Genomic DNA, 22,122 nt, shown 5'->3' with positions numbered 1-22,122 from the left:
TCCCAAAGTTTATTTAGTTCACAATGTGTATTTCCCTCTTTCTTCAATAGCTTTTTCTATTTTCATGTGTCATTTTTTATTTTGGACATGTAATAGTTTCTGTGAGAAATAACTCCCAAAGCAAATGTAAATATTTCCAATGCACTAAATTAAAATATTTTTTTGCTATTCAGATAACCATGGAATATATAATAATTCTTTTGAAGAGGCAATTAGCACTTAGTTCAGTGAGTTGAAGTGGTGCAACTTTTTTGAGTTTTGTTTCATTTTATTGCATGCAACCAAGGTACTATGTATCTGCAAAGGACCAATACTAACCTAAACAAGAAATGCCCAAAGCTTTTCAGTATAAGTTTTAGTAATGTAGAATATTAAAGGGTCATCTAATTCTCTTTATGAGGTCACAGAAAGGTTGTTTACTTACTACTTACTCAGGATAGCTTGTTATTCAACTCTATTCCAATCTAAATAAAGTCACAACTAGAAAATTGTGTCCGAAGGGTTTCCTAATTCTTTAAAAAGAAATTACTTGTATATACTTGTATCATACATGCAAATTGCTATGGATGTTTAGGATCATATTTTATGCTATAATAGCCATTAAAACTCAACATTTTAAATTGTATTACTTGTTTGCGTGCTTTTCAATTGAGCAAATGATTTTATTGTTGGCTTTGGACAACTAGTCCCTACTAAACTAGTCCCTACTAATATGGTAACAAATGAGGCACAGAACAGAAACTTCAATTTCCTTTTTTGATATGTAAGGCACATTTTATTTGAGAAATACAAGGATAGGATGGAATATTTTCCCCTGCACTTATTGTATATAGGGAGGAAAATATATTTGAACTAAGATTAGGTATGAAGCTATAATTGAAGTGATATATTTAAACATCAAATAAATTTTCAACTTTAAATACTGTGAGAATTAAATTATAATTTGTTTAAAAGTACCTCTGTGGAGGTCTAATATAGTAATATAAAGCAGACTAGGTGCCATTAATACAATCACGATTGACTGAATAGACAAGGAACTACAAATGAAATATGGATGGAAGGATGATCTAGCAAATAAAAGACAAAATGTTACCGCCTGTAAACATAGTTCCTTTACCCGCCACACAAGAGGGGCCAAATAAAACCTGGAACACCAGGCTTATGGCAAGGAAAGGGTTTTTATTTCAGATGATATCGGCCAAGAGATGAGAGTAAGCCCGTTAATTTGTCTTCTTTCATCTCATCTCCCCAAAAGATGGGAGGCGAGGGGTTGTAAAGGTTTGAGGCGAATGTGGCTGCTTGTAGAGAGGTAGGGGGAGTCAGTGGGCTTGCTCAAGGTCAGAGCTTTCCTCCAGCCTGCCTTCAGCCTTGGGATGAGGTTTGCTGGGAGGAGGAAGAGATGATAAGGAATCCAGGTGGGTGAACTTGGCTGTTTGTCTCCATGGTGGATAGTGGATTCTGGAGCCAGTGAACAAGGAAGTAAACAGGGAAAGAGTGCTTTGGTTTTAACCCCATAGATGCTGGGCTTAATGTAGGGGAAATGACATCAGGGTTGGCATCAAAAACATAGCATCTGAGAGAAGGCTTTGTGGGGGTAAATTGATTTATATAAACATATTAAAACCAATTTGAAACCTGATGAATTGGTTCTGGAGACTGTGATGTTTTAGTGAGGTCAACAGCCAAAGGGCAGGAAAATGGTATAAAATGACTATTACATATTTGTGGTGTTCATGCAATAGATTAATCTAGACTCGGTAAGAAAAAATAGTTTGATTGAGTCAACTTTGGAAATTATCCTCTATGTCAACTGTTTTGTATGATGACAAAGAATTATTCACTCCAATATCCTTACGTCACCTTTGTAGTTGATGAAAACTCTGTCTTAATTTTAAAAGAACTAAATCAGGTGTGGGAAAGGTAGGATCATGTCTTCCAAAAAAGGGTGGTACATAGAAGAAAGATATTAAATGAAAATATTTATTTTATTTGAAAGCATGCTCAAAGACTATTTCATGGGTCAGTTATCACTTAAGGTAGCTTACTTTTTTGCGTTTATTGTTTCAGAGACCTGCTATCTTCAGAGTTGCATATTTGTGCTAGTTTAATGTTCTTCTTCACAGAATCAGTCTTCATAAATGTGGTTGCCTTGTTTATTCTTTTATTTACCTAGGGTATAAATATTTGTTGAAAATCCAATATAGACCAGTCAACGTGCTGGAGTCTGAGGATATGCAAATGGTTCTTACCCTTAAGGGGTTCCCATCATTGCGTGTGGATGCAACTTATTAGCAAATAAATTTAAACTAATGTACTTAGAGTACCGATAAAAATATGTTATTGTCTTTAGAGAAGGCACCATTGGACCTGTAGCTGGAGTTCCCTGGAGGAACGTTGCCACGGATCAATTATAAGTATATCCATCACTTAGCAGGAACATGGTCAGAATAAAATGAATTTTACTTTGAATCATATCACTTTTTGTTTTTTTAATCTTTAGGTATGAAATAATCAAGTTCATTAAAAAGTTTTCCAGGTTGTACTTTTTAGGTATTTTTCATTTGCTATTTACCATAACACCTTCAAATGCCTTAAACAAAAGTGAGGATTTATTGGCTCTTGTAACTTCATTTTAGGCCTTGCCCCAATGATCCTATTGACTTCAGAATTAAATCCTCACTACTCTTAAGTCCAGGTAAAAGAGAAATGTTTTTGCTCCTCCCTCTGCCTTTCTTACCACTAATTAAGAATTAAGTGGAAGTGCCAGAAATCCACTACTCTCTACCCCTCACCTCTTTCTGTCTGTCTTGAATCCACCAGTACTTATCCTGATGTCTACATTATTATGTTCTGTTTTTCATTTATGCCCATCACCACACAACTGTAATCATCACAAAGGCTCTTATTTTCTCAGTCAACTTATTTCCACTGTGCCCTCCATATCTCACAGTCTACTATCTGCAGAAATCTCTGCATACTCTACCTAAACTCTCAAAGATCCCATCAGCTTCTTGGTAAGGAACACCTGACCCTCCCTGATTCCCCTGCAGACCTCTCAAATGAAAACTGTTTTCCCCCAATGATTCTCCTACCACTAGACTTAAAGTTCCTCCCTCCACCTTATTGCTGCTTGCAAACTATTCTCCGTCCTTCCCTAAAAATGTTCAGCTTTATAGCTCATGCCATTAGATTATTTTATCCACTGCTCTACATTGTTATTATCATCTACTGACACTGAGGTCATTCCCTCTTCTTTCTCAATGATTGTAGCTCTGACTCTCCAAATACTTCTGTCTTAATTCTTAGCAAATTCAATACACTTTTAGATAATGTTCATAATACTTGGGCTCTCAATTTCTTTGCCTAATCTCAGCTACTCACCAACTGCCATTCTCTGAAGTCTAGAGAACTTTGCCATCGGTAATCATTGTAAGCCCTCTATTATCTCGATTTTGTGAAACCCTCTCTTTGACCACTACCACTTATTTTTCTAGCTTACTACCTCTAGTACCTCTTATCTCTAGTACTTCCATCCCAGCAATCCACCAGAATATTATGTCCATTTAAACTCCCAACTTTCCACAGATTTAGACACCTTTGATGTGTTCACCTTCCTCCTCTTCCTCCTTCTTCTTCAATTTCATGGCCTATCATTTAATCACTCTACTGCATGGTACCTCAACTTCCTAGCCATTCCCTTGCTCCCTCAGACTCAACTGGTACAGCCACAATTCGAATTAAATCCAACTTTCCTCCTAATCTGTTCCTCTACCTGTGCAACTGAACCTGGCTGGAGGAAAGCAAATAATCATGCTAACTGGTTTCACTTTCAATTCACGACCATAAACTTCAGTTTCATTCTTAATGTTATCAGTCAATCATATTATACATTCCTAGTTAACTTACTGTCCTTGAAGTCTATTTCACATCTTATCTCTTCTCAAACTTTCTTACCCATCTCACTCTCACTTAATTATTTTACTTCCTAAATCTCTGAGAAAGCTGAAGCAATCAGAAAAAAATGTACACTGACTCCCATCGTTAGACATACTACTTTTTGTCATCTGCATTTTCGCATTCTACCTTCTGACCTGTTACTGTGAATGACCTGTCCATAGTCTTATTTGAAGTCAATACTAGATCTCATCTGTTTTGTGCTAATCCAACACATTGCTCCAGCTGTCCTCTCTCTCCTAGATTATCCATTTCTCACTTTTACTGGATCATTTTCATAAACATACAATCATATTATATCTTCCATCTTAAAAATATGTATATTTTTCTTGACTCGAATTCCCCTGCCATCTACTGTACTATTTATTTGCTTCTCTTCTCTTCGTCTCCATTTGTCCTACTCTCATTCTCTATTAAACATACCACGATCAGGCTTTCACTTCCACCACTCCACTGAAACTGCTCTCATCAAGGTCACCAGTAACCTCTGTAATGGGATAACCACTGGTCAATTAAAAAAATTTCTTCTTATTTCTTTATCAGTAATTTATTTTATTTTTTTTAAAGATTGGCCCTGAGCTAATACCTGTTGCCAATCTTTTCTTCTTCTACTTCTTCCCAAAGCCCCTGAGTACATAGTTGTATATTGCAGTTGTAGGTCCTTTAGTTGTGTTATGTGGGATGCCACCTCAGCATGGCTTGATGAGCAGAGCTAGGATCCAAACTGGCAAAACCCTGGGCTGCCAAAGTGGAGCACATGAACTTAACCCCTCAGCCATGGGGCCAGCCCCCTCTATCTGTAATTTCTGACATAGCTGATCACTTCCTCCTCCTTATTACACATTCTTCACTTGCCCTTCAGGACACTACCACACTCTGTTGGTAACCTTCTTAGCTCACTGGCTGCTCCTTTTCCATCTCCTTTACTATTCCTCTATTTCTCCTTAAATAATCTCAGTCCTTGGTCTTCTTCTCTACTTAATTTACACTCTAGGTGATCTCATTTAGTCTCATGGCTTTTAATATCACCTGTGTGCCAATGACTCCCAATTTTTTTCCAGTCCAGACTACTCTCTAACTTCACATATGTTCGTTCAACTGCATTCTCAACATCTCCACTTGAATTTTAATAGATATCTCAAACTCAAATGCCCAAGATCTTCTCCACTCCTCAGAACAACTATACCTATAGCTTTTCCTTCTCAGTTGGTAACTAGTGTTTTAATTTCCCACACCAAAAATATTGGAGAGATCTCCGACTTTATTTATAATTCCCCATGTTGACTCCATTAGGATATATTATTAGCTAGACCTTTTAAATATATCCAAACATTCTATCACTTTGCACCAGCTCAGTTGCTGCTATCTAGCAGTTATCTTGCACCTGAATGACTGCAACAGGCACATAACTGGTCTCCTTTATTTCTACATTGGCATACCATATTCTGTTCTCAAAAAGTCACTGGCTGGCATTTTAAAAATTTGTATCAGACCATATCAGGTCATATCACAGTTTTGCTCAAAACCTATGCTGTAGGTTTACCCTTATACTCAAAATAAAGTCTAAAGTCCCCCAATGATGTATGAAACCCTATAAATCTGGCCCCCTGTTGTTTGACCTCACCTCCAGCTACTTCTCCCTACCCCACAACTGCTCATTCCGTCAAGTATATTGGCCTTCTTACTAGTTCTAAAATATGTCAGGGGTGTTTCTGCCTTTGATACTTTGTATGAGTTGTTCCATAAAAGAGGAGGAAAAAAATTTTGTTATTATCACTTGATTCTTTTAGAATGCTTGTAATTAGAAAGAGCCAAAGACTCTAACAGGTGATTGCAATAGTGGAAAATTGATTACCTTGGACAATAATTAGATTGACAATTTTTAAACAAGAAGACCTCTGAAGAGAATGCAATCTGATGTCAATTACTTTCAAGAAAAACATGAAAAAATGCCATGCAAAATTTTAGTAACTAGCCTATATTTAAGAGAAATTAGGTTTCTGAGTGCTTGAATGCATTTATCTTAGTGTTTCATTCTGCTTTACAATTCTGACACCAATATCAGAATTTATATATATATGTATATATATGTATATATATATAAAGTTGTGCCTTTGTACCCACAGTTAAAGACACTTGTGTAATCTGTTCAACGTATACTAGTACCTGAGGAAACTGATTAGTGATAGGTTCCCTGGGAGCTTTTTCAGCTAGATAGGTGTTGCACATGTGGTCCAATCCAGCTCTGTGAGTCAAAGTTTAGCTCAGTATTATTAATCAGGAACTGGCATTCTGAATCAGGGTGCTCCTGGACTGCCATTTTGTCTGTATTAGGACCCTATACATCAGTTGTGCATTGGCAACTAACCATACCCCCAAGGCCAATATCCCATCTACAGATTATCATGAAAAACCTAGAAATAAATCATCTTTCAGTCTGAGAAGTTCAACCACTTATATCCACTTACACAAGAACCTATGTATGACACACTAAAGAAAGAGTATGAGGAAGAACCTGTGGAACAGAACTAGTTTTCAAAAATGACTGTTATTTATATTCAAGAAAAAGATGTTCTTTTTAATGAGTGATTAGCTTTGTGTGTCTGCACGTTAAGGCAACGGGTCTGTAAGTAAGTGTGTCATGGAAGAATTATTGTCTAAAAATTGATTTTCATTAGGGTTTCTTTTTTAAAACGTAAATTAAGGACACAAAATGCACTTAGATTTTCTCCGTTTGTAGTTGAGGAGAACAGCACTGAGTTAATCTTAACAACGAAAAATCACATTCACTTTGGATAGGTACTATGTACACTAACTGGAGCAGAACTACTGCTATGTCTTGTTTCTCCACTGACTTACATTAGTCCCTCCTTCTGCTGCCCTGGAGAGAATGACACTAGGCTAAATGTCTTGTGAAAACACACACAATGAATTGAAAAAAGCTGTAGCCTTTCAGGGCTCATTAACCTTGATTTTGAATGATATATCACTGCCCAAGGTATACTGGCCCAAACAATCCTCAGCCTTTTTCTTCAGCCTTTTCCCTAGTCTATAATGTGAATTCTGATATTGGTTCAAGAGGAAAAGAAGTAGAAACCCTTCAAAACACCAAGTGTCTTGGACATTCTTTCATGTTTATTTGTTCTCATTCATTTTATAAATGCCTGAGCTAAATGTGGGACCTAATAGTGAGTCATGCCTTCAATATAAGAAGACTTTTACCCTCCATGAAATGTCCCCTCTCTCATTTCTTTCACAGCCCAGTTTCTTAGAGGAAAGAAAAGCTCACACACAGTAGCTTTATTTTTTAGTCACAGTGGATGCTTATCTGTCTAATTTTAGCTGCTGATCTTTCCCTCTATTATACTATCCTGTCTCCTGAATTGTCTTGAGCCCTATGGCCACCTGCAAATCGCTTCTCTAACTCTTTCCCTCTTTTCACCACAGCAACTCCCAAGCTCTCGGTCTTCCCTGGGCTTCCAACTTCTCCCTTGCTCTCCTTACTTTACTATCTTTGAGCCATCCTATCCACTTTAGCTACCACCTACTTGACCATGACTCCTATCTCTACTTTTCCTCCTCTCCTGAGATCCAGGTGTATGTCTGACTATCTCCTACACACTTCACATGGATGCCCCACAGGCATTTCAAACTCATGTCCAAATCTGAACTCATCATATTATACTCTAATCTACTATTCCTTCAATCTATTTTTCTTAATGTTGTCATGATCCATACTGTGATTCAACCAGGTTCCTGAAACCATGCTAGAATATTCCTTTTCTCTTGCGTTATCCAAAACACTCACCAAGTTTAAATTATTCACTCTTAGCTAGCTCCAGAATACACTGACTTCTGCCCATCTAAACTGATTCTGAGTTCTGCTCATAGTAACATTTCAATAAGGTTAAGGTAATAATCTCACACTTCGTTTTTGGCCACCTGTACTAACCCATTCCAATCCATAATCTATTTAGTCAGCAAAACTATCTTTCTAAAAGGCAAATCGAATATTCGGTCCCTTGCTTAAACCTAGTAGATGAATTATAAACTTCTTAACAAGGCAGATATAAGGTCTATGCCTATTTCTCCAGCCTCATCTAGTCTTCTTATGCACTTTAGGTTTCAGCTAAACCAAAACTTTCTGAATCAGTTACAATCAATCAATGGCTTTTTGGTTTTGTAAATCTTGTTCCCGCTCCTTGAAAATCTTTACTATGAGATCTTGTTCCTGTTCACCAGAAAGTGCTTACTCATCTTTGAAAGCTCAGTCCACACATCTTAGTTTTAGAAAGGTTTTCTGGATCTGAATTGCCCTTTTCACCAATGCCTATGCATATCTTATTGTAGCATTACATTCACTCACTCATTCGTTACTTCGTCTATTCAACAAGTGTTTACTGAGTTTACTGAACATCTATAATGTGTTTGGCTGTGTGCTGGGTGTTGGAGATTCAAAATAAAGTGATGTTATATCTAATCTCAAATGTTCACTGTCAAGGAGAAAATAGACCTGCAAACTAACAATTAGAAAATGATATGGACAATTTTGCAATGTTATATTTGAACTAGTATGACGTAACATGAAGATCATAGGTATATCAATCATGAGGATACATGCAGAATGACAGAAATCACTCTGTATTTAAACAGAGGAAATTTAAGGCAGGAAATGTTTACATAATTAGTGGGAGAACTTAAAAATTAAGGATAGATGGTGAGGTAACCTAGAGATTAGCAACAGCAGGAAGCCACTATTCATCTCTAGGCTGGAGAGAAAAAGGGAAGATTCTGTAGGACCGGTCCCAGTTTGTCCCAGGAAGCTAGAGCCATGGAGGAGGTGCGACCAATGCTGGAAATACTGAGCAAGGTAGAGAGGGAGAGGGAAGAACTCCGTCTCTTCTCCTTTTCTAGTCACTGCTTCCCACTGCTGAACTCAGTCAGAAGCAGCAATGAATATAGGAGTCTTGGAAATGCAAGTTTGAGCTTTGATTTTCTTCTTTATTATATAGGACAGGAAGGCCTACCTTGATAAGCTAGTGTGATAATTAGTGATAATATGTAAAAAATAGCTTGTTGGTGCACTGGGAAAACTTAATATTCTCTGAATGAAAGATAGTATCTTTATCAGTTTGCATATATTCAAATTCAAATGGAAACAGAGTTTCAAAATTAGATATTTTACAGGTCTACCTCATTCTCTTTGCACTTCTCATGTTTAGCAGACTATCTGGAAGAAAATTCTTATTCATAATTATTATTAATTTATTCTTGTATTCAACAATGTTTATGGCTGTATGTGCTAAGTTAGATGCTAAGGATACACAATGCATTCTTGCTCCACGATTCAGTGGATCTATTTAGATTTTGTGATGGGAGATCCTTGCTCCCACCCCTGTCCTCACTCCTAACTTTTTAGTAATTTCTTAGCAGCGGCATTCCTAAAACAAAAGAAAAACATATGTCACTATGAATTTAAATTGTCTGCAGTATCTGCTATTCTTACACAGGCCCATGTTTTCCTGGCTGAGGCACTTTAGGCTGAACTCTGAGAAGATGCTGACTGCTGAACAAGCAGCAAACAGAAGAATTCTGTGCCCACTGGGCATGATGTACTCTATCCATTAAAGCAAGAGAAGAAAAAACTGAAATCAGCTCTTAGGGAGATATGTAAATTGAATTTTTCATCGTTTCTTTTTTTTTTTTTTTAACATTGCCTTTGAGATATTTATCCAGATAGGTACATATTAGATACCATCCATAAATGATTAAATGAATCAGTCTTTTAAAAGGTTTTTGACCAGGGCTGAGTTTATAAAGCACACAGGCATTTTCTCCTCTAAAATGAGAGACAGTTTAAGTGCATAGTCACAAAAGTTCTTGGCAACTGCAATTCTGCAATGTAAGGTTGAGTGATCACTTGTGACTGGTCATTTTCTGTCACATTTTGAATGCAAATCTGACCATGACAGCTAAAAAGAAAGATATGTTTGAAAAGCTTTGGCCAACGTTATTGATGGTTGTATATAAAAGCGGTGACTCAAGAGGATTTCCAGATCCCTCCTGGTCTTGGACAAGAGCTCTTTGTAGAGATAAGGAGAAGGATCTCCTGTCAAGTAAAATTGATCAATCTTCATCTTTTTCTGAGAGTAGCACTATTCCTCTCTTCTCTGAGATGTTTACAGGGTAAAGACATTTGCATTCCAACACAGACTGGTAAAATCGTCACTAACTGACCTTCACTAAAGAAAAAGTATTAAGGCTGTATTTTAAATGGAAGGAAAATGACCTCAAATAGTAGTACTAAGATGCTAGAGGAATGATGAGCAAAGATATTAGTAAACATGTAGGTAAATCTAAAGCAGTACTATATTAATATTGCTAAATTAAATAAAATATCATATTAAGGAGACTAATGATAATAAATACTTTGGTCTCATTTGGTTAATTTACCCACCCTCATATTAATGAGATTTTATTTAATGTATGTAATTTAGACAGACCTCAGATAGTAAATGTCAGCATAAGTTATGACGTAGAGGTGATTGGAAATAAAGTTTTCTTTGGTTGGTTTGTATAAACAGTTTAAGTAGCCCCACAGTAGTGGTCCTCAGAGACCAGTGGGCACAGGAAAGCACCAGGTCTTAATGAGAGATTGGACATTTCAGCCAGTAAGTTCCTCATTTTGCTCTTACCCAAGAAGCATCTCTTTCACTCACTCATGAGGAAAACGTTGTGCAATCTCCACTGCTTAATGTCAAATCAGAAAGTGTGTGGCTTAAAAACAGAATATTTTTGGCAGCAGAGTCTGGGGGTCCAATCCATTATAAACAGATCAGTTTTAATTGACTGAGTGGTTTACAAAATTGTAGGTTGATTTAGAGACAGCTTGTGTACTTCATATCCTAAAGTTTCCTTTTTTTTCTACATGAGACAAAAGTTAAATGACAAATTTCCATTTTTTAATACGCATTTTAAATACACGTTTGCAGGCAAAATTATGAAGAAATGCAATGAAATAGAGTGCATATTCTTATCCTTAAAACAATTTACCTTAAAAGATATACGCTAGAGAGATCAAATACCAAAAGGATTTCTAATATATACATTTCAAAATAATTATAGAAGCAATTGCATGAGATCATGTAATATTATTTGTCAAATATTAAATATATGACCTAGCCCAGAACCTGGTAACAATACTTCAATAAGCATTTTGCATGATATGTACAAAAGCTATTATTAGAATTTGGAAGAAAGTTTGAATGGAAATTGGATGACTATGGAAGACTAATTGAAAAGGGATTTCAGTTGAGAAGTGGGATTGAAATTTGTTTTTTAACAATGGGAGGAAACGAAATAGAAAATGCTAGACTGATGAAAATGTGAATAAAATCAGAGAAACAGGAAAGCATATCCAAATCCATATTCTTTTTACTGTACGCCTTAGACTCAGGATAATATGATATTTTGAAGGAGGACTTAAACAAAACAGACCGTTCATGAATAATATAGTCATTCAGTGGTAACATCTAGGAAGTACATAAGTGGTAAGAATGGTTACATCCAGGAGGTACAAGAAAGTGGGATGGGAAAAGTAGATTACCTCATGAGAACGAAATTGCCTCTAGGGAGAACCAGCAAGTGTTCATTGGTATGATACCAAAGAGTTAGACTTGGGTTATCAGCCAGAGATGACTAAGGAATAAGTACAGAGAAGCAAGTAAATTCTAGAGTAGTGACAAATAGACAACATTGCAGATACCTGGCAAACTATTGGGAAGAATCAGAGATGTTTTGGCCTCATTCCAAGATTCCATGTGGTAGATGTTAATGTCTGTTTGAGAAAATCATGCTAATAAAGATGTATCTAGCACTTTCACTGGAATTTAGAAAAAACAGTGTGGAATTAAGCTTTGAGAGACTCGATCAAGTTGATGGAATAATGAATATATGCAATTTCATACTAATCATTAGCAAATATATTCTAGCTCCAAGAAATGCAAGAATTTCCATTTAAAAAAAAATTCCTTCCATCAGGCATCATCAATATTCCAAGTTAGACCCAGTCATCCCAGCACCATAGTATTTGTACCAAAACTTAGAGGATGCTCGTTCCTGGGCTTGTGTAAGAATTGTATGCATTTTTCTTAGTACGCTTGCCAATTTGGAGAAGTATCCAGTAGTACTCTACAACTCTTACCCTTTCTTTCTTTCCAGCCTCCTCAATTCAAGCAGTTGGAAGAATGTTTTATGGTTATCTCACACACTCCAAGTGAATCCTTTTTGTGTTTTTTAAGCTTTGTACAGCCTTACATCATGGTCATGAGTTATATAGAGAAAAATCCTTCCTCCTCTTTCTCATGACTATTATTTAAAATAGCCACAAAAGAGGCATTTAATAAATATTTGTTGAAGGGATGAATGAAAGGTAAATACTTTAGTCTAACTTGGTTAATTTACCCAACAGGGTCACTGAGGAAAGTTGAGCTCATTGCCTTTCTTTGTATTCCTTCCATCTCTACAATAATTTTACTTGAGTTTGCTTTGGATTTTGGAATTTATTGAGTTGTAGTTTCAAACCTAATCTTGGCAAAGTACTCTAGGATGAAAAATTTCTTTTGACAAAAGTTCTAGAAGAATTAAGTAATTAAAAGAAAATCAAGCATATTCTAAAGGGTAGGAAGTAATTGAAGATCTCAAGTATATGTTTTTGTATAACAAGAAGACCTTTTCTTTGTGACCAGTCTTCTTCATAGCTTGTAATTTCTTCTGTGAGGAAAATAAAATAGAATTCACTCAATAGGTATAATTACATAGGTGAATTCCACAAGGACAGTTTTGCTCTTGTTGTTCAATGAATAATGCACAAGCGCCTAGAGTACTGACGTATAGTTGGCATTCAACGTCTATTTTCTGAAATTTGTATATTGATATCTATATAACTGCCTAGACAGCTTTATAGTTACAATTATTAGTGTAGATTATTTTGTAGTTTAAATAATCTTTCTCTACTCCAAGTAAAAATAATCTTTTTCAATGTTGAGTTTCTAAGATGATGTTACTGGTTAACTAAGAGTATAAACTTAAAGCACTGTATTGATACAAATTGCTTGAATTTAAAGTTTACAGATTGTGCTCTGTTTAAGGAATGCACAGATGGGTTAATGTTTCCAACATGCACATACTTAGGGCATGCTATACAAGCATAAGGTCCTTGCTGGAGAGGATTTAGATTATTTTAGTTTAGAAGTGCAATTGCATGGATTGTGGGGGCCAAGTAAACAGTTGTGCTAAAGCAATTTTAAATCGCTAACTATTAGTAGAGACATATTTTGTTGGAATATGGAATAGTTTGTAGATACTTCCATACTTTTAACTTAGACTATTACTGTCACTGCTTAAGGAATTCTATTTTGAGGGCTGAGTTCTTGAGAGTTAATAAATATTTGTATATGACAAGAAAAAAGCCATCTTACCCTTAGAAATTATCTTTTAAAAAGTAGACCCAATTAAGGTTTCACACTACCCCCTACCAAATCAGTTCAAACTAAAGGAAGATCCACTCATGTGGATAAGTACTCTTAAGACTGTAGATTAATGTTATGGGTCTGTTAGAGTTAAAGAATTTTTATTCTAAGTGATATTTGGAAAACCTTAATATTTAATCATGTTCATGTTCTCCCTAGTTTTATACATTTATTTTTAAAATATAACATGTTTATTTTTAAAAATAAGATTCTGATTCATTAGTAGTGATGAAGTTGATGATGATATATATAAGACACAGTTTTTAGTTTACTCTACATCTTACTAAGTACTTTGTATGCATTAACTTGTTTATAACAACAGAAACTCTATGTACCAGTACTATTATAAACTGCATACAAGTGTGGAAATTTGGGATTATAGAGGTTAAATATCTTTCCCCAAATCAACAAAGCTGGCTTATGCTGGAACTGGAATTTGATCCTTAGCTGGACTCTAGAATCTGTACTCCAATTCATTATTAACTTGTTGGATATCAGAACTAATTAAATATTTGTTAGGCAAGAGCTGATAAAAATGAGCTGTAGTTAGAAAGTGTACATTGCACCAGTGGTAAGACTTTTCTCTCCTGGTCTGCCTCCCTCTCGCCCTCCCTCCCTTTCTTCTTTTCTTCCTCCCCATCTCCTTTTAAGAATGAATGTATTTGTATCCAGATATAGCTGTTTAAAACTGTGGTTCTCAATTGAGTGATTTTGCCACTCAGAGAATATTTGGCAGTATCTGGAGACATTTTTGGTTGTCATATCTGAGGCGATGCAGTTGGCATCTAGTGGATAGGGGCTAAGGATACTGCTAAACGTCCTACAATATATAAGACAACATAAGACTGCAAAAAATTTTCTAGTCCCAAATGTCAACAGTGTAGTTGAGAAACACTGGTTTAAACTAAGAAAACCATGACACTATCTCCAGAAAAAGAGTGTACATATGTTCATATCTTCATAGCAAATATTATTAGTCTATTTAACTTGACAGTAAATATACGTTTTTAACAAAATAATGATTCTATATGTGTGATATTTCAGAATTAATGCAGGTCTATTAAGTTAACTCCTTTCCTCTGTTACAGTTGTCTTCTTCTTCCTATATCTTCGTCAAGAGGATCACTGCTCTTTCTGACCTTTCTAGCCAGTACAATGGGAACAAAATAGAGAGGGCAAAGGAGTTAGGGAGAGATTCAGGAGAAAGAGAAACCAAATGCCAGTGGAATCAGAGGTACAAAAAGTTGTAACATTTTAGGGAGTCACTTGGGCTTCATCAACCATCAATTCCAAAGAAATTTTTCTCTTATAGTAAAATATTTAAATAAATTTGTATACTCCAAAAATTATTGACATTTGCATGCAGCTTCCCAAATGCCAATTTCAATACTCATAACATTGTAATTGAAATTATATGCTGGAAAATGTCATAAGATTTCTACACAGTGGTGGTCTTCATATGATAATCAAGCAAAAATGTTGACTTTATAGAGTAGATTAGTTTTAATACATTTTTGTTTATCTTTCCATCTGGAAAAAAAAGAACATCTTGCCAAGTAATATGTTACTTGATTCAACAAAAACAACAAAAAAGGTAATGGCTATTAAAATTAAGGAAAGGAGGATTGCACATACTTCTGTTAATTACCGTGTAAATGTTGCCTATATGTCATTTAAAGCCACAAATCTTCATTTACAAAGATTCTACAGTAAGCATATAGCTCTGAGGAAAGTTTAGCAACTTTGTTTGGTAAATTGGATAGCTTTCAAAATTTAGAGCACCTTAAATGTTCTAAAAGTTTCTATGAAACAATGAAGATTAAAACGTCTTAAAAAATGTGTGAAGATCAAACATAATGAACTTTCATAAAATGATAGTATATGTTCCATTGTTTTTCACAGTAATTTTGATTTATCTATTGTGCTATAATAATAAACCTTTTGAAAAGATTAAAGTATATGAAAAGCCTCCATTTTATTTTCTCAAGTATATTTTGCTATTTGCCATATTTATGAAATATGGACTTTTTGCATATATTTTAAAGCATTCTATTATAGAGCAATCAGCTTTTATTCTCATTTTTGCAAAGTATGCAATTTGGGAATAGGAAAGGAAAAGCATTTTCAGTCTTTTAGTGAAAGTTGTTACTAGAAACAGTAACAGCAATAGAGGATTTTACAGTGTCTTTTTCCAAAGAATTTCAAAATTTGGATAAACTACCATGTACATGCAAAGGTTCGGTAATTGCTCCTGGATGATGTTTGAAGAGCACTTTTGACGCTATCATTTTTACTTATGCTGAGATAAAATTTATGGATTAATGTCATAGAAACTAATTGAAAACCTCGATTAATTGGAGCTGGATGCTCTGACGAACTGATTTCTCTGGTTAACACATTGTTACTTAGAAAAAGTCTCTTTTGTTTCAACTTGCATTATTGACAATCTTTCTAGACTGTAATGTTCAATGAACCTGTTTTCATAATTAGACTACACTGGTAAAAGCGACTTTCTCCTTGTTAACTGATTCTCTTGAAGTATCCCAGGTTAATCATTCTATACATCAATTCTCTTTATAGAATATTGCAGATGTATAATGTGTGAAGGCTAGGAGTGATTAGGCACCAGACTACTTTTTAAACCAAAATTGCTGAAGTGAGCTTTTTAAAAACTTGTGTTTTTCTTTTAAAACATAAAGCAGAGAAATATTTTTAGCAAAGTTAGGACTCTGGTTAGTTGGTCTCCTGGTATTTGAGGTTTGAATGTACTTCTAAGTTCCCTGAGATTCTCTAGGGATCAGGTGGAAAGCCAATAATGATAAGCAGGTGTTTCTAGAACCCAGGGCTTCTCAGTCGCACACTATTTACATTTTTGGCCAGATACGTTTTTGTTGTGGGAGACTGTTAAACATTATGTATTGCATAATGCACTGTTTAACAATGTCCCTGTAGGTCCCCACCTTCTCCAGTTTTGAGAACCAAAACTGTCTTCTGACATAACTCCCATTGAGAACCACTGCTGCAACCTGTTAAAATTAAACCTAAGTTTTCACAAAATCAAGAAATATATAGACACAATGTATTCTGTAATTGGCTCTCTCTTTATTGTAACAGATTTGCGATGAAAGAAAGTGAAAAAACACAATGCTCTCGTTAAACCAGATGGAGATTTAGGTCAGGTGTACAGAGTATATAAACAGGACACATCAGCATGTGGGCAGTGAGAGCTATTGCACGGGAAAACAGGGATGCTGTCCCCCAGCAGGGCTGACACCATGCTTCATGGGAAGTGGCCTGCGGGTGGCTGGGGCATGGGGGAGGATGAGGGCAGGGCAGGGCTATTTTTCTACTTGGTAACTTGTAGAGAGGCAGTGGACTTGGGTGCTGGCCGGTCAGGGACCTCCAGAGGCGCAAAGGGATGTGAGGAACTGCAGAATGACAGTCTTCTTAATTGCCAGTCCTTGGCCCGAAGAAGTCATTTCTTTACAGCTCCTGGAGCGGGAGAGCTGGGCTGGTTGCAAATCCTACCTTTGTCACCTCGGGACTGTGCTCAAACCCTCAATCCAGCTCTGTCTGCCCAGTTGTAAAATAGTATCAAAGATTCCCGTGCCACAGGGAAGGGTTTCGGGGGCAAATATGTGATGGGACCTGTAACTTTCACTGTGCTCTGCAAACAGGGGATTATTGAAATTGTTCACATTACTGTTAAGGTGTTGCTGACTAGCAAAGTGTGTGACTAGAGGGAGTTGACTGTGAAGTCAGAGTAGGCACTTTAGTCTTTGTTGTCTGCCACTGTCTCTGCGTTGTTTTCCTAGTGGCTGTCCTCCAAGGCAGTGATACTGGGCATCTGAAATCCCATCCTGGACCACTACAAAGATTGTTTATTAACTTTCCTCTTATTCCTGTCACACAACAAGAAATATGATCTGGGTCTCTGATGTAGGGAAACTGAGGCCTTGAAAAGTTGGCTTTATTATCAGGAATTAGGTCCAAATTTATTAGAGATGGTAGCTCCAGAATTTGAGTAAGGAGATGGAAGTTCAGACTAAATCTCTGGCAGTGTAAAGGTTGAAGAAGCCCATTGATCAGTGATCTAAGATCATATCCTCATGTTTTTCTCCCAGTGAGTTTCATTTAGGTTGTCATAAAACTGAAGCCTTAGTTAACTCATTTGTTTAATAAAAACAAAACTTTCCACAGAATGATTTCCAGATATCTTCTCTGGACACATTTTGAGTTGAAGCAAGAGATTAAGTTTGTTATTAAGCTTCTTTCTTTCCTCAGACATCCTTTTTTAAAAAAATATCTTTCCTTAACATTTGGATGTATTTTTAATATTCACTACTGCACATCAAGGTTTTGTTTTGTTTTTTTTCCCTTTGAATCATAGATTCGTTGATTTTTTACAGAAGACTGAACACAGAAAAAAAACTTAATTAACTGTCAAGTCCTTACACTGATTAACTCTACCTACATTGTGATCTGAGTTTGAGCAACAAATTGTACACATCTCCATTGACCTGTTATACGCCGGCATTGATTTAAGAGTGAGCCATGTAGTTAGCTGCATAATTAGAGAAAAAAATGAATAATTGTGCATAGCAATCGTTGTGGTTTCACATGTCATTAAATGTAATTCTAGTTTAAAATCATTGTAAATTGGTTATTTTAAAAAATATTAATTTGCTTTGATTATATTGTAGTTATTGCTTCTTGTTCTAAAGTGGAATCATACAAGATATCTCCAGAGTTGTAAGAGAAAAACTAATTTTACTTTAGAAACAAGTGGGTTTAAAACTTCCTTCTTGTTGCATTTGGTAAACACTGCAAGAAAACTGATAAGAAAAAGAAATAATATGAAAAGTTTATGCTAAAGCACATGTACTTTTTAAATTTAATACATATGCATGTAGTACTTAATAAATTATTTCATAGCCAAAATAGGGAAGTTGATGTAAGAAGAAATCCACCTTCTTTCCTTAATGCAAAATAATTAGAAATCATAATATTTTAAAATTAGATAGTTTTCTTGTGTTTTCAAATTTGTAGAATTTTATAAAGATTATATTAAATAGTTGAATTTCTAAATTCTATGCTTCCAAATATTCTAAAAATATTTTACTGTTTGTTTATACATCGCAAAAGATTGAAATGCTATTAGCACGAACTCAGGAAGGCCTTGTTGAATCCTATCTTTCATCCTAAAATACGGTCTAAGATATGAAATAAATGTCCAAAATTTCTTGACTAGGCTTTTTGCTTGTCTGTGTGATGAAAATCTTAGCTTCCAATTTTAATTGCTCCTTAAGACCAAATCTAGCTCCTGTTATTCTTACTGCCTCTTCTTTTTTCTCAGCTCAGTTTAACTCCTTGGCTTTCATTTATGTGTATTCCTGACTTCTCCTGGTGATCCAGCTGCTGCTTCTGGTTCTCAGCCCAGAATAGATCTTGTCTCTTCTCTCCAAGGTTTCTACGTTCCTAGTTGAAGCCTGAATTCTTATTTTGTGCTAAATGATGAATTTGTCCCCTATATAAGACATGTCATTGACTCCACTCTCAGATGCTCTTGTTTAACCCATAGTTATCCTCTAGGAACATTCCTACAGAAGGGGTGAAGGAAATAGAAGGCATGGAAGCCATTCTAACAAGTGGCAGGCATTTGTGTAATTAGAAATGAATAAATGCACCTATACTAACTCTGGATCTGGAAATAAATAGGACACAATCCTAGTTAGAATTATTCAGGCATTCATTCATTCATTCACTCATTTATTTACTTAACACATACTGAATGGTTGCCATGTTCCAAACATATATGCACACAACAGACACACACACATACAACAAGTACACTGTAGTAAAACAGATACACAAAAGATACTATGGAAACAAAGGTGAAAGGACTTCTGGGTTGACCTTAAAACATCAACTATCTTGATATATTCAAACTCTCCACAGTGTTCATCATGTACAAAGAAAGAAGTTGCCTCGCTCAAGATTAAAAATCTATGTTTAAATGTTAATTTAGGAATATCCTATCTATATGCTGTAGGAAATAGTTTAATTTAGATGCTTCACTTCCGAATGTTATACAGTCAGTGCACCCCTGCTGCCCAGAATCCCTATGATGATAATTTTATGCATGACACAGAAAAATCAGAGAAAATTCTATAATATGCAAGTAATTACTTGCATTTTAAATACTAACTTAAGTACACTTAATGTAAAGTCCAAGTAGTCAACCGTCTATGTCTTAGCTCCAGTAGTTTGCATATAAAAATTTATAAGGGGGGCCAGCACGGTGGCACAGTGGTTAAGTACACATGTTCCGTTTCTCAGTGGCCCAGGGTTTGCCAGTTTGGATCCTGGGTACGGACATGGCACCATTTGGCAAAAGCCATGCTATGGTAGGCGTCCCACATATAAAGTGGAGGAAGACGGGCATGGATGTTAGCTCAGGGCAAGTCTTCCTTAGCAAAAACAGAAAGATTGGTAGTAGTTAGCTCAGGGCTAATCTTCCTCAAAAGAAAAAAACATTATAGAGAATTTTGAATGTGCTTGGCATGGGGCATTGTCCTTTCCTCCCTTCTACTTGAATACTTTGTGAGCATAGAAAAAGTATATATTGAATTAAGATGCTGAAATTACAGGGCTTATTTTGTTTCTCATGACAGTTTTCAACACCAGTGTAGTCGGAAAATTACTGTAACCCTAACGTGTTTCCCAAGAATATAATTTTAAAAATTAAACTCATGTTATTGATAACGGTTTGCATCAAATCCTTATATTTGGAAATCTGTTGAAAGCAGTGACTGAAATGATTCAGAATAAGAATAAAATATGATCAAATAAATACCCTCTGGCGACCAAAGAGCAACTTCACCATAATTCAAGTTATTTATGTAAGGTTGTTATATACCACAAGGGAGATTTTTAAGGCATAGAAACACTTTAAATTCCTCTGCTATTTTCTCTCCATTCCCTTTCTCCCACTCAAGCAGCTAGTCTCTCACTAATCTCTTCAAAATTTCCATCTAAGCTCCTTCCCCTTCCCTAGCTACTGGTCCTTTCCCTACCAGTCCAGAAATTCCTCCTGATTCTGAGACACAAAACTCCCTGAAAGAAACTCTTTTACAAGCTTTCTTTAGCAGAAAGAGGTGTGTGTTGGGGAGGAGTATCGGAGTATTCACACATTAATACCTTGCTTCTATTGTCATATGTACATAACCGAGCTTTGATTTATGATAATTTACTGTTCTTATGCTTAGCTAGAGGAGAAAGGTTTAAATAGCTTGGGTGTGCTTTAGAGACAGAGTATTAGTTTATTTAGACTCAGTAAAATAGGGATCATTGATGCATCCATTTCCATTAATGGGAGTTAGCAACTGCTGCATATATCTCATAATTAGATTTACAGAAGTGCCAAGATGAGAAACCCAGTGATGCAGCACAATATATTATCCTCATCCAAAAGATGTTTCATTGTCTGAAGAGACAGATGCATGTTCTGATAAGAACTATGTGTGTAGCCTTAGTTACTGATGTAAATTATTCACTATGAAATGCTGCCAGTAGAAGTGGTTAACTTTTTGTTCTATTTATTAGCCCAAACTATATCTTTAAAAAGCTAAAGTATTTATCTGCAAAGATCTAACTAGAAACTTATTCCATTCAGTATATATATCTACTACTAATTTTTAAGGTAGGTTCAGAATTCAAGTAAAATAATAAAATAAAAGTGTAGTGGATTAAAAAACATGTACCTAGGGAAAGAAGGACTCCTGGAAAGGACTTCACACACACTATCCCCAGGAAAACAGCAATTTAACTGACAAAAATTATTTTTTAAAAAATCCAGTCATTGAATGTCTCTGAAAATTGTCCTAAAGGCCTTAAGCAAATGAAGAAATATTCATTCACAAAATCTAAGTCTCTGAAAGAACAGCATGAAGCTGTGACATATGAGCCATGACCGACTTTCCCACCACCATTTTTTCCAAACCTTCAGCCCCATGTTATGGAAGCGGTCAAGAAGATAGGGGTTCCTTCTCCTTCTCTCTACCAGTCTAGGGCTACAGTTCGAACTAGCAAGGGCCAGCTGCCAGTGTTTCTCATCCTACCCAGCACATATTTCAGAAGGTTTATTCTGGGAAGATGTGGCCAAGAGGACTAGTTCTGCCACCCAGCCCTCCACTCATGTAACACAGAAGCTCTACTACATGCATAGCAGGCCAAGATTTTTGGAGGCCTCATCTCTCTGCCCTAGCTTACTCATGGGGTGGCAGTTCCATACTGAGAGGGCCTAGCCAAGGGGGCCAGGATATATCAACCACCCTGCCCCGTGCCAACTCCTAGAGTGAGAATGACACAGTGAAAAATAAGGCCCTGCCCCTAGCACCAGTGCAGTGGTGTTAGGGGAGGGGGGTCTGCCCAAGGAGAAAGACAAGTCATAGCATGAGGAGATCTGCAGCTGTACCAAAGAGGCTGATTTTATTTGGAATGGAGTGAGGAGAATTTCTTGCCTGAGTAATTTGTTAAGAACAATGGATTATAACAGCCAAGATATAGAAACCACCTAGGTGTCCATTGATGGATGAGTGGATAAAAATATGGTATACACACATACACACACATATGC

At 36.0% G+C, this 22,122-nt stretch overlaps 1 protein-coding gene across 1 annotated transcript in view; it reads left to right on the top strand.

Annotated features, from left to right (window-relative positions):
* The window catches only part of LRP1B (LDL receptor related protein 1B), a 1,825,183-nt gene that overhangs the window by 627,069 nt on the left and 1,175,992 nt on the right, over positions 1-22,122 (top strand). The gene's annotated exons all lie outside the window — the stretch shown is intronic.

The sequence above is a fragment of the Equus quagga genome, chromosome 4 (genome assembly GCF_021613505.1).
Source record: "Equus quagga isolate Etosha38 chromosome 4, UCLA_HA_Equagga_1.0, whole genome shotgun sequence".
NCBI lineage: Eukaryota > Metazoa > Chordata > Mammalia > Perissodactyla > Equidae > Equus > Equus quagga.
This window is presented reverse-complemented; position numbering and strand designations above follow the sequence as displayed.